Source organism: Triticum dicoccoides, chromosome 2B, assembly GCF_002162155.2.
Source record: "Triticum dicoccoides isolate Atlit2015 ecotype Zavitan chromosome 2B, WEW_v2.0, whole genome shotgun sequence".
Taxonomy (NCBI): domain Eukaryota; kingdom Viridiplantae; phylum Streptophyta; class Magnoliopsida; order Poales; family Poaceae; genus Triticum; species Triticum dicoccoides.
The window spans coordinates 218,347,932-218,359,012 of record NC_041383.1 but is presented as its reverse complement, the minus strand read 5'-3'; the positions used below and the strand labels follow the sequence as shown (position 1 = coordinate 218,359,012).

The 11,081-nt window shown below is 45.0% G+C and overlaps 1 pseudogene; it reads left to right on the top strand.

Annotated features, from left to right (window-relative positions):
- The first annotated feature begins 6,229 nt into the window (after window positions 1-6,229).
- Window positions 6,230-8,839, top strand: LOC119363168 (annotated as a pseudogene).
- Window positions 8,840-11,081: the final 2,242 nt, after the last annotated feature.

Sequence of the window (11,081 nt, the reverse complement as noted above, 5' to 3'; positions counted from 1 at the left end):
GGGGAGGGGGGATTGCAGAAAGCTTATCCTATTGCCGTACACAAGCTGGCGACAATAAGAAAGCAAAGTGAGCATAGAAGGGGGTTGCTCAGCCCCTAGAGGGATTACAGGGATAACGCCCTAGCCCAAAGCCTAACTTGGTCCTTCGTTGAAGTGGACAAGTTGGTGGTGGAAACCTATGCTCCGTCGAAGATCGCCCCATTACGGTGACCAAACTGTTAGAATGATGAGCGAGCATAGGCCCTCGCGCTGGCTAGCGGGGGAAGAAGCCATGACGCCCTCCCACCATGAGAAGAAGTTGACATCGTCATTGTTGGGTGTCGTTGTAGTGAGGCGGCACTAGGATAGGATCCCGTGCCAAGTCATGTGCGAGAAGACACGTCCAATTAGGGTGTCATGGATGGTTTCCGCCTCCTGGGAACAGAGGGCGCACGGCGGGTCGTGATGGAGGCCATGTCACGCCCGATGCTCGGTCGTCGAGCACCTGTCGAGGGAGGCGAGCCAGATGAAGAACATGCCATTTTGGGGTGCCCAACTCTTCCAGATGATCAGGGTGCCACGGTCGAGACGGTGACGAGGGCTTGGTAACAAGACGCGGCCGAGTATATTCCATTCGTAATCCACCGCCAGAGGATCTTGTTCGGGGTATTGGAAAGGACAATTCGTTGAAGCATGCGCCAAACATTGACATATTGGACCGTGGTCGCCACCCCCCAGTGCACCGTGGATGTCGGAGACCTAGGCACAGTCATGAATGGCCTCGCCGAGGAGCCTAGTGTGTCGGCGTCGTCGGGGAACCAACGCCGTGAGAGAGGGCGCGAGCTCCACGAGTCTGTCCAGAAATGGCATTGCTTGCCATCGCCCAAGATCCAGGTCATCGAGGCACGAAGATTTGTTGCACCTCCTGTTCGCAGGGAAGACGCAAGTGCCGCCAGGGCCGAGAAAGATCGGTTGCTTGAGACCAGAGCCACCTGTTTCGAAGCCCTCCAAACTACAGGGGCGACAAACTTTGGCCCGATTGACAAGGCTATGGCCAGCCTTAACATCCTTGCCCCCTGCCATAGGAAATCACCAATAATGCGTGTGACCAACTTGAGTATAGTGGGGGTCCAGGGCCATCATGATCAAGATGTGAACCGGCATAGCGGAGATTACGTGCCGGACCAGGGCCAGGCGCTCCCCACGAGAGAGGAGAGACGCCTTCTTGGTGGCCAACTTGCTCACCAGCCAATCGACCAGGGGTATTAGAGAGGCGGAGGACACCTTGCGAACTGAGAGCGGCAAGTCGAGGCATTTGATTGGGAAGGCGGAGCCAGGGCAACTGAGGAGCATGCCCACCTCGGCGGCAACCTCGTGCACGCACTAGATCGGGGTTGACTAGCATTTGAGGAAATTGGTGTGGAGACCAAGCATGGCCGAAAGTTTCTAAGAGCTCACGGATAGTGTGCAGCTCGACAGGATCAGGGTGGCAGAAGATGATCACATCGTCCGTGAAGAGCGAGATGCTAGAGGTGGTGTGGCGCGTGGCTAGGTGGCAAAGAATCCCATAGTTGACGGACACATCAAGAGTGAGTTGAGGGTGTTGATGACAATGGCAAACAACAATAGCGAGAAAGGGTACATAGTCATAAACTAAAAGACAAAAGCAAACACGCACAAAAAACGTTCTAAGGTCAAATGAATTAGGGGCTTGATGTTACCATAAAAAAAGAGAAAGTATTCTCAAAAAAGGGAAAGAAAACACAAATTTGTACATAGATTATGTGGAAATTGCAATGCTCCATAATACACAAAACAACTATATATGTATAGGTAAAAAATTGTGTTAGTTAGTGCATGTGGTCATGCACTTGGTTACAACTACCGACTACACAACATGTGTACGATACCCACAATCCCTTTTTGTTTCCAATACACATAACCTTTACTGGAAAACAAAAATTACAAATAAAAACAAAATTTATTCTAAGATAGAATGATTTAGGGGCATTGACGTTACCCTAAAAAGAAAGAAAATGCATGGGTTAATCTGATTTGGCAAGCATTACTCCAACAATGAAGTTCCACATGCATGCAGAAATAAAGGATCATTCTAGTGGAGAGACATTGCTTAAGTCTAACTGATCTATACAGAGGTTTGACATCATGCATAGTCACACTACCCTACTATGAAAAAATGTTTGGAATGGCTCCACCATGATGAGGAAATATCTCGAGTTACACTCATTTGCTTTTGATGATGATATTTCTATTGCAAAAGCCAATCAAGTTGATAATTACTATAGCTTATTCGAGCTACCACTATGTGTAATTGCTCATCAACAATTCCATCACTTAGCACCACAACTTGGCAACATCAGACACAATCATAACTAGGACACTCGGAACCATATGTGGGGTAACACTAAGTTCAACACCAAGAAGATATACAATTCTCTGATTGGCTCTACATCTGCACCTCAACCATTGAAATGGATCTGGAAGTCATGTTGTTGGCCTAAGCACAAATTTTTTCTGTTGGCTTATGCTTAATGACAGAGTCAACACATGTGAGATGCTCACTACGAAGAAATCCAACTTGACAACACCCAATGTGCTCCTATGTCATGACTATAATATGGAAGACTTTATGCATATGTTCTTCAGTTGCTCCTTCAGCCAAGCTTTTTGGTGGAGCATTGGTATCGAATGGAACTCTGATGAAAATATCAATGGAATGCTCATTGATGCTAGGAAAAGAGATCAAATGGAATTCTTTATGGAAATCATATTTGGATGCTGGAGCATTTGGAACCAAAGAAATGGCATGATTTTAGAAAATAAACAATATTCCATTGATGCTTGCAAGCATGATTTCGGAGCATCTTCCACCTAACCATGATTAGGGCTAAGCCTAGTATCAAGGAGGAAATGCTATCCTGAATTGATAGTGTGTAATAATTCTATATTATAGCCTCCCTCCTAACCCATGTAACTAATTCGATGATCTTTGTACAACTACGTCACTTATTCTAAATGAAAAAACTCACAATAGGGGGTTTTCCTACTGGCTTTGGTCAAGAAATATAATAAAATAAAAAGACAAATTTTATAGGCAGATTGTGTAGAAATTGCACCATTCTATAATATGCAAGAACTATATATTAATGCAATTTTTAGAAAACAATATGGTTTTCACACAGGTTAGACGAAACTTGCATACATACAACCAATATTACATTTAATGTTTAAACAATAAAAAAATAACAATGGGGATTAATCATCTCACGGTATGCCAAAGATGAACTGCATCTTTATATCGGTGAGACTGTCTCCTCATCGAACTCATACAAACATGCATATCTACATACATCTTATATCGGTGAGACCGTGACAAACTTGTCATTGAGGGGACCATCCCTACTCACCCCTGCTAATTATATCTTAAAATGGTCTCTATTTTTTCAACACTAGAGGCCTCTAAGGAAGAGGAAGGACTGCGAAGGCAGACATCCTTAACAAGATCAAACTCCTTCATGATGTTCACAGGAAATCTTGAGCTTGTTGTAGTTGTTTCATTGCTATTCGAATGCTCTTTTCGAGCCACGAGTTGTATCCAGTGTTTTTTTGATTTTGTAAGACTATAACTTTGTGCTACTCTGGCCATTGTTGGCTTTACTTATGTAAAGCCATGCGCTTCTTGTGCTTGTTTCCTAAATATTCATTGACATAACAACATTTGTGGGCAGCCCTTTGGAAATAAAACTAATTCCAAAAGAATCCTAGTTTTTTGGTGGAGAGTTCTCCCAGGCATTCTTCCATAGTCAATGACGCTGAAATATAGATACATCAAAGTTATGCTAGATGTGACATCTACGAAGCGATGGATGAGGATTTGATGCATGCGCTGATCCATTGTTCTCATGCGCAGAAATTCTAGGATGCAAGAAGGTCTTGCTTTAATTTCAAGCTTCGATGATTGCATTCTTAGACATGGTCCAAAGATATTCTTATGGATATCATGTTTATCAAGCAAGAATGGAGCCAGATCATCACTATTATGTCTCACATTTGGTCTTCCTAGAACCGCTGGACACATGATAAAGAGATGTATAATTGCTATGAAGTGGGCACATTAAATGCTCTAGTTGATGGAAATTCCATGGCCACAGCCCATCGACACGGTCGACCATCTATGGAGAGACCACCGGCCCGTGATACGTGAAAATCAACACATTCGTTGCTCTTGACCTTATAACTACAAATGGAGGTGGGGGGAGGAAGGCCTTGCCAGACCCACCTTGCCTTTATTGGTGCTTGGAGCAAGCCCTTCGCTAGAGTGACAGAACCGCTAACAGCTAAACTATGGGATATGCGTGAGGGTGTAATATTTACACATCTGCGTGGTCTATCACATGTGATCATGTAGGTAGACTGCTTAGAGGTTGTCAACCTCTGGACTTCATGCCATAATTCTCGTTCAGTTCCAGCGCCTATTCTAAAATAACTAGGGAATCATACCCTGAGCTTTGCTTCATTCTCAATTCAACATGTTCCCACGTCTTCAAATGTTTATGCACACCTTTGTGCAAAGCCTGCTTGCAAGCTAGAGGTGACACAATGCTGGCAGTTTGAGAGCCCAAACTTTCTGGTTGAAAGCTTCTGAGCTGATTGTAAAAGAATTTTCATGCATTAATAAAGTCCTAGCGTTGATGCAAAATAATAATAACTAGAAGAGTTAGGTGCTCTTTGTTGTGCCGTTGGTGTTGTTGGGTTTCTTTAAAAAATTCACTTTGTTTCAAAATACAAAGTGTATTACTCCTCTGTAAAGAAATATAAGAGCATCTAGATCACAAGAGTAGTAATCTAATTGCTATTATATTCCTTTACGGAATAGGTATTTTTAGTTTCATCATGAAATGAATTTTCATACTTTTTTTTAATATTGTGGATGTCGATATTTTTGCTCTGAACTTGGTCAAAGTTAAAGAAATTTGACTTTCTAAAAAACTAATACCCCTTATATTTTAGAACTGAAGGAATATTTAGTTTGGCAGTTGGGGGAGATGATAGAGTGTGTTTTATTTTTATTTATAATGCGTTGATTTGGTGGGCCTTTCTTGGTGTGATTCTGTGTTATCCGCTAAGCAGCTTATATTTATGTGGGGAAATTTTTGTGTCGATTCTTGCATATACTATATTTGTGCTACAATGTTACATGGTGGCGCTTCTTTTTTCTAAGTGGTGGGAGGGTGTGCTTGATTGATATATTTTTATAGGCCGGTTGATGTTGATTGAATTGGGAAACCGTTGGCCGGATCAAAATCGTAAACCAAATCCAAAATTGAATATCTCAATTGAAAGAAAGAGCTTCAAAATTAGAGAAGATAGTGAATTAAAAGAATTGAACGGGGGAGTTTGGGAAATTGTTGACCCGGTCAAAATCGGATGACCCAATTCTGAATTCCTCAATTAATTGTGAAGCCTTAAAAAAATTTAGGAAGCATAATGTATAGAATAAAAGAATTGAATGAGAGAGCTTTAAGATCAAATTCTAATTGGAGACCTCAATTGAATGTGAGCTCTTTAAAACTAGTGAGCTTAGTGTTGTAGAGGATTAATACTATGACATGTCATCAATATACCTAGCGGATATTGCATGATGATGCATGATACTACCTATGATATCCCCACTACCGAAGATCTTATAGACAACCTTATTAGAGCAAGTAAAATAAGGTGATATAAACAGGCTATAAAGATATAAACATTATGTTTTGCAGAGTTGAAAGAGAGATGGAAAGAGAAGAGAAATGGGCTGTGAATTTACAGTCCGCTGTAGCATGAGCTCTAAGAAGTTTTGAGAGTGAAAGGTGGACCATATGTTAAGTCTTTTACTGATAGCTAACTACTATACATGTTGACTATCACATTGCCTATAGATGACATGACAACATACTATAGTCAACGGCTGGCTATATTATTTAACCATGCTTTTGTAGAGTGCTTATGAGTGATAGTCTACACCATATAGCCAACAATTGCTCCTAAACAAGCCGTGTTTCCTTGTCCTGATTCTCCTGTACAAATTCATTAATCCAAGCACTAGGCAGAACAGCATTGGTTGTTATGCAACCCCTCCAACCCCAACGGTTCTTGCATCAGCCCATCCTAACCTTGACCGCCTCAAGCAAGCTACCCTCCACTATATAAACACGTTCCCACAAACCCATCTCCTCAAAACACAGAACCCCCACACCTCCTCTGTATTTTCTCTCTCTTTAAACCCACACAAATCTCTCTCTGCCGTCCATACACTCAGAGAGACCATCAAAATGGTGAGTGTGCAATACCAACTCAAGCTGATTACACATGTATGTAAACTTTCGTGTCTAACACTTTCTTCTTGGGTCATGTTATTCGTACGTGCAGGTTGCGGAGGCGAAGCAGAACGGCGTGGCCACCATGGCGGGCAGCAAGGTGCAGCTGATGTCGGTGAAGCGCGGCGAGCCGACGCTGGTGTCGCCAGCGGAGGCCACGCCGACGGGGGAGCAGTACTACCTGTCCAACCTGGACCAGAACATCGCGGTGATCGTGCAGACCGTGTACTGCTTCAAGTGCCCATCGGGCCGCGGCAACGAAGGTGCCGCGGACACGCTCCGGGCCGCGCTGGCTCGCGTGCTCGTCCACTACCACCCGCTCGCCGGCCGCCTCGGCATCAGCCCGGAGATGAAGCTCATCGTGGAGTGCACCGGCGAGGGCGTCCCGTTCGTGGAGGCTGAGGCCGCTTGCGACCTCGCCCTCATCGGGGACCTCTCCACCCCGGACCCGGCCGCGCTGGGGCAGCTCGTGTACTCCGTCCCCGGCGCCAAGAACATCCTCGAGATGCCGCCCATGACGGCGCAGGTACGCCACGCCACTCGCACGCGCTCGAGCGCAGAGGCATGCTTTAACTGCGCGCTCGAGCGCAGAGGCATGCTTTAACTGCGTTTCCGTCGCCCTCCGTTGCCGAGGCGGCTTTGCCGATGCCGGGCTGCGTTGCCCTGAGCTGCGCTTTTAATGGCGGCGTGGAGCCTTGCGCCCTTTTCTTTTCAAAGGAACAGGAAGCATTCTGGACTTGCCAGCGGCAAGTAACCTGGAAACGGACTGCCTGCAACGCGCGTGACTCGAATAATTGAAATTAGGATTGGTTGGCTAGTACTACTCGGAGTAGTGAGGAGAACGGATCGACTCCACGAGGGTTGAACAAATTTGAGTTCAATAGCTTTAGGGGGTTGAAAAGTGAGTTCAATGGGGCAGCCAGAAATATGTTTTCCTCGTAGAATTAGTACAATGGTTTCTTCAGTTCTACCCACATTGCTAAATCCAAATATGTTTTCTTCGGACAAATATTTATTTACTGATACATTGTTTTTTATAGGGATTTAGTTCTACATTGTTAGCCCAACCACTTCTACCTATAAATCAACCAAAACATACCATCCGTTTAGTTTTAGTTGTCGAGCTACCTCATGATACATTCAGACACATGTCAACCACTAACTAATCCAGTCATGTAGTGCAAGTAGCTAGGGTCCAAAACTCACACAGATTAGTTGCACCAAATTAGTACTAGTAGTAAACATTGATACGTCGAACAACCAAATTAGTAAAAACACGTCTGCTGCAAATTTAATGAATTTAAACTGTCGATAATGAATTCGAACTGCGTAGTTTGTCCCCACACAGACACACACACAACCTGTGTATACTTTGGAGTACTACTTTTTTCTTTGGAGTACTACTTTGACTTAAAACTTTTTTCGAAAAGAGGATCACCCCGGGAGTCAGTACAATAGTTAAAGTTTATTTACCATTGGTCAATTTAATTCGCAGGTGACCAGGTTCGAATGTGGCGGCTTCAGCCTCGGGTTGGCCATGAACCACTGCATGTTCGACGGTCTGGGCGCCATGGAGTTCGTCAACTCCTGGGCCGAGATGGCGCGCGGCGCCACGGAGCTCACCGTGCCACCGTTCCTCGACCGCTCCGTGCTCCGCGCGCGCGACCCTCCGGTGATCTCCAACCCGCACCATGAGTTCGAGGAGATCGCTGACGTTTCGGAGATGGCGGCGCTCTACGGCGGCCAGGAGCTGGTGTACCGCTCCTTCTGCTTCGACCCGGACAGGCTTGAGCGTGTCCGCGGTCTCGCCCTCGCCGACGGGGATCTCGAGCGCTGCACCACCTTCGAGGCGCTTTCCGGCCTCGTCTGGCGCGCTCGCACCCGCGCGCTGGGGCTCGCGCCGGAGCAGCAGACGAAGCTGCTGTTCGCCGTCGACGGGCGGCGCCGCTTCGTGCCTCCGCTCCCAAAGGGGTACTTCGGGAACGGCATCGTGCTGACCAACGCCCTAGCGACGACGGGGGATCTGCTGTCGGCGCCGGTGTCGCTCGCGGCCGGGAAGGTGCAGGAGGCCGTGCGGATGGTGACGGACGAGTATATGCGGTCGGCGGTGGACTATTTTGAGGCGACGCGCGCACGGCCGTCACTGGCGTCGACGCTGCTCATCACCACGTGTGTCGCGGCTTGCGTTCAACGGCGCCGACTTCGGCTGGGGCGAGCCGACCATGTCCGGGCCAGTCACGCTGCCGGAGAAGGAGGTCATACTCTTCCTCGCGCACGGCAAGGAGAGGAAGAGCATCAACGTCCTGCTCGGTCTGCCGGCGTCCGCCATGGACACTTTCCAAGAGCTCATGGACGAGATATGATCGGCCCAGACCGAGTGGATATGTCAGCGACTGCGCTCGGTGTTTCTATGCTTATTTTGCATGTGTTTGTTAGTATGGTTATGTTAATTGTATTATTAAGTGTGCGTCATTTAATTACCAACTAGTCCCTGGTATAAAACTTTGAAATTTTTTACATGAGTATGTTTGTAAAACTATGCTTCCTCCAATACAAAAAACATGACATCCTAGACATTCGATCAAATAAACATTTAAACCAATATTTTGTTTCCACGTGTGATAATCATATCAATGTGGTTATCTAAAAAATTGCAACATGGGAATTTTATTATGTTGTATGATTATATTGTAAAGGAAATCAATGATGAATAGCTATGTTTTGGGGACCATTCGGCATGGGCACTCGCTTCTCGGAGAGGTGCGCAAAAGGCAACCCCGTCTTCATGTTGTAGGATCAAATATTGAATGAGATAATCGGTTGTGAGTAGCCGGGATAAACAAGGCACTATAAGAGGACGCAGAGGATGCCAACGGAATCCTGCGATCCAAGAGAATCGCCAATTCACAATATGCGTACTAACCCAAATAATGACGCTTAAGTCTTGGAGCACTGATTTGATGCAACTTGCAAGTGGATCATAAAAAAAAATACAACCTCGCTCAAGTCTGGAGCACGTATCAGGTGGAACTCCACGAGGAATCATAAGAATAAGGTGGCAATTACTCCCCATTCTCAAGACAAGGCTATGTGTTTGTCTATAAAACTAGATGACCCGCTGCGCCCATGGCGTAAAGGCAAATTGCAACCGAAAAGTTAAGCAAGCTACAAGGAACATGTTATATGAATTATGCACATAGAATGATCTTGGTTTATGAAATTTCACGTCGCGACACCTCGTTGCAGTCATGATGCAAAAAATAGATGCATTCGATAAGCGAGGCAATTAATTTGTACATGCAAAATGTTTTTACCACGGGCTAATGTCTTGTGAGTATCGCATATTGTGTTGGGTTTTGACAGCGATGTGACGACCATCTAGGCAGCCGCATCCCCCCTATTTGTATCTTTAGATTCATGAAGGCGCATGAATTGCAAAGTTCCATAGATAGTTAATTCATACCCAGTTCATTCATTGACAAATACGGTGTTTGGTCCCTTGCATGACTATGATCAAGCACACGTACAACTACATTAGCAAGCATATGCATAACCATATTAGAAAACATACTCATAACCACATTAACATGCACATGAAGTCATAACAGTGGCACACAAACATACACATAAGCATACAATTATACACATAGTAGCTCTTCGGACGGACACAATAACGAACATGGATTGCTACTCTTGGTTCATGGCAAGTGCTTTTTTGTGCTGGCTGCACTTGGCCATGACCTCTGCGTTAGAATGGTCGAACACATGACCCTGAAACTATCCTTGGTCAGGACCTTGAAGGTGAGGAACCCGATATTCAGTTTGCAAGCTATTGTGAAGCCGGCCCACCCTTGGTCAGTAGCAAGCCTCTCGTTGACTACTCGGAGCTTGACTTTCTAGCCATGGCAGGTGGTCGTCCTCATAATGATTTCCAGTAGGATGGCACACATATGCTCATGAAAGGCTTGGGGGATCAGAAGCAACACCAATGTTCTCATGAAAGTGACTGCTACTTGTGAGCTGCGTGGGGATTTCCCCGAAGAGGAGAGGATGATGCAGTACAGTAAAGATAAGTATTTCCCTCAGTTAAGAACCAATGTTATCAATCCATTAGGAGAACCACACAGAACCTCATGAACAACACATGCACACACAAAAGCAAATACTTGCACAACGCAGATAAGAGGGTTGTCAATCCCCTTGGCGGTTACTTGCAACTTGCAAGTATTAAATCTTGTAGTGGTAGATAATAAAGTAAATTGCAAACAAAATAAAACAAATAAAATTGCAGCAATGTATTTTTATGATTTTATATATGATAAAAATAGACCTCGGGGATATAGTTTTTATTAGAGGCTTCTCTCTCGAGCACATAGCATACGGTGGATGAACAAATTACTGTTGGGCAATTGATAGAAAAGCACATAGTTATGACGATATTCAAGGGAATGATCATGCATACATGCATCACGTCCGAAAGAAGTAGAACAACTCTTGCCCGCATCTACTAATATTACTCCACCAATCGACCGCTATCCAGCATGATCTATGGTATTAAGTATAAAACAAAGTAATGCCTTAAGCAAGATGACATGGTGTAGACAAAGTAAACCCAATCAATATGAATAAACCCCGTCGTTTTACCCTTAATGGAAATAATACAAATACAAGTCTTGTCCCTTTCTGTCACTGGGATATGGAGCACCGCAAGATTGAACCCAT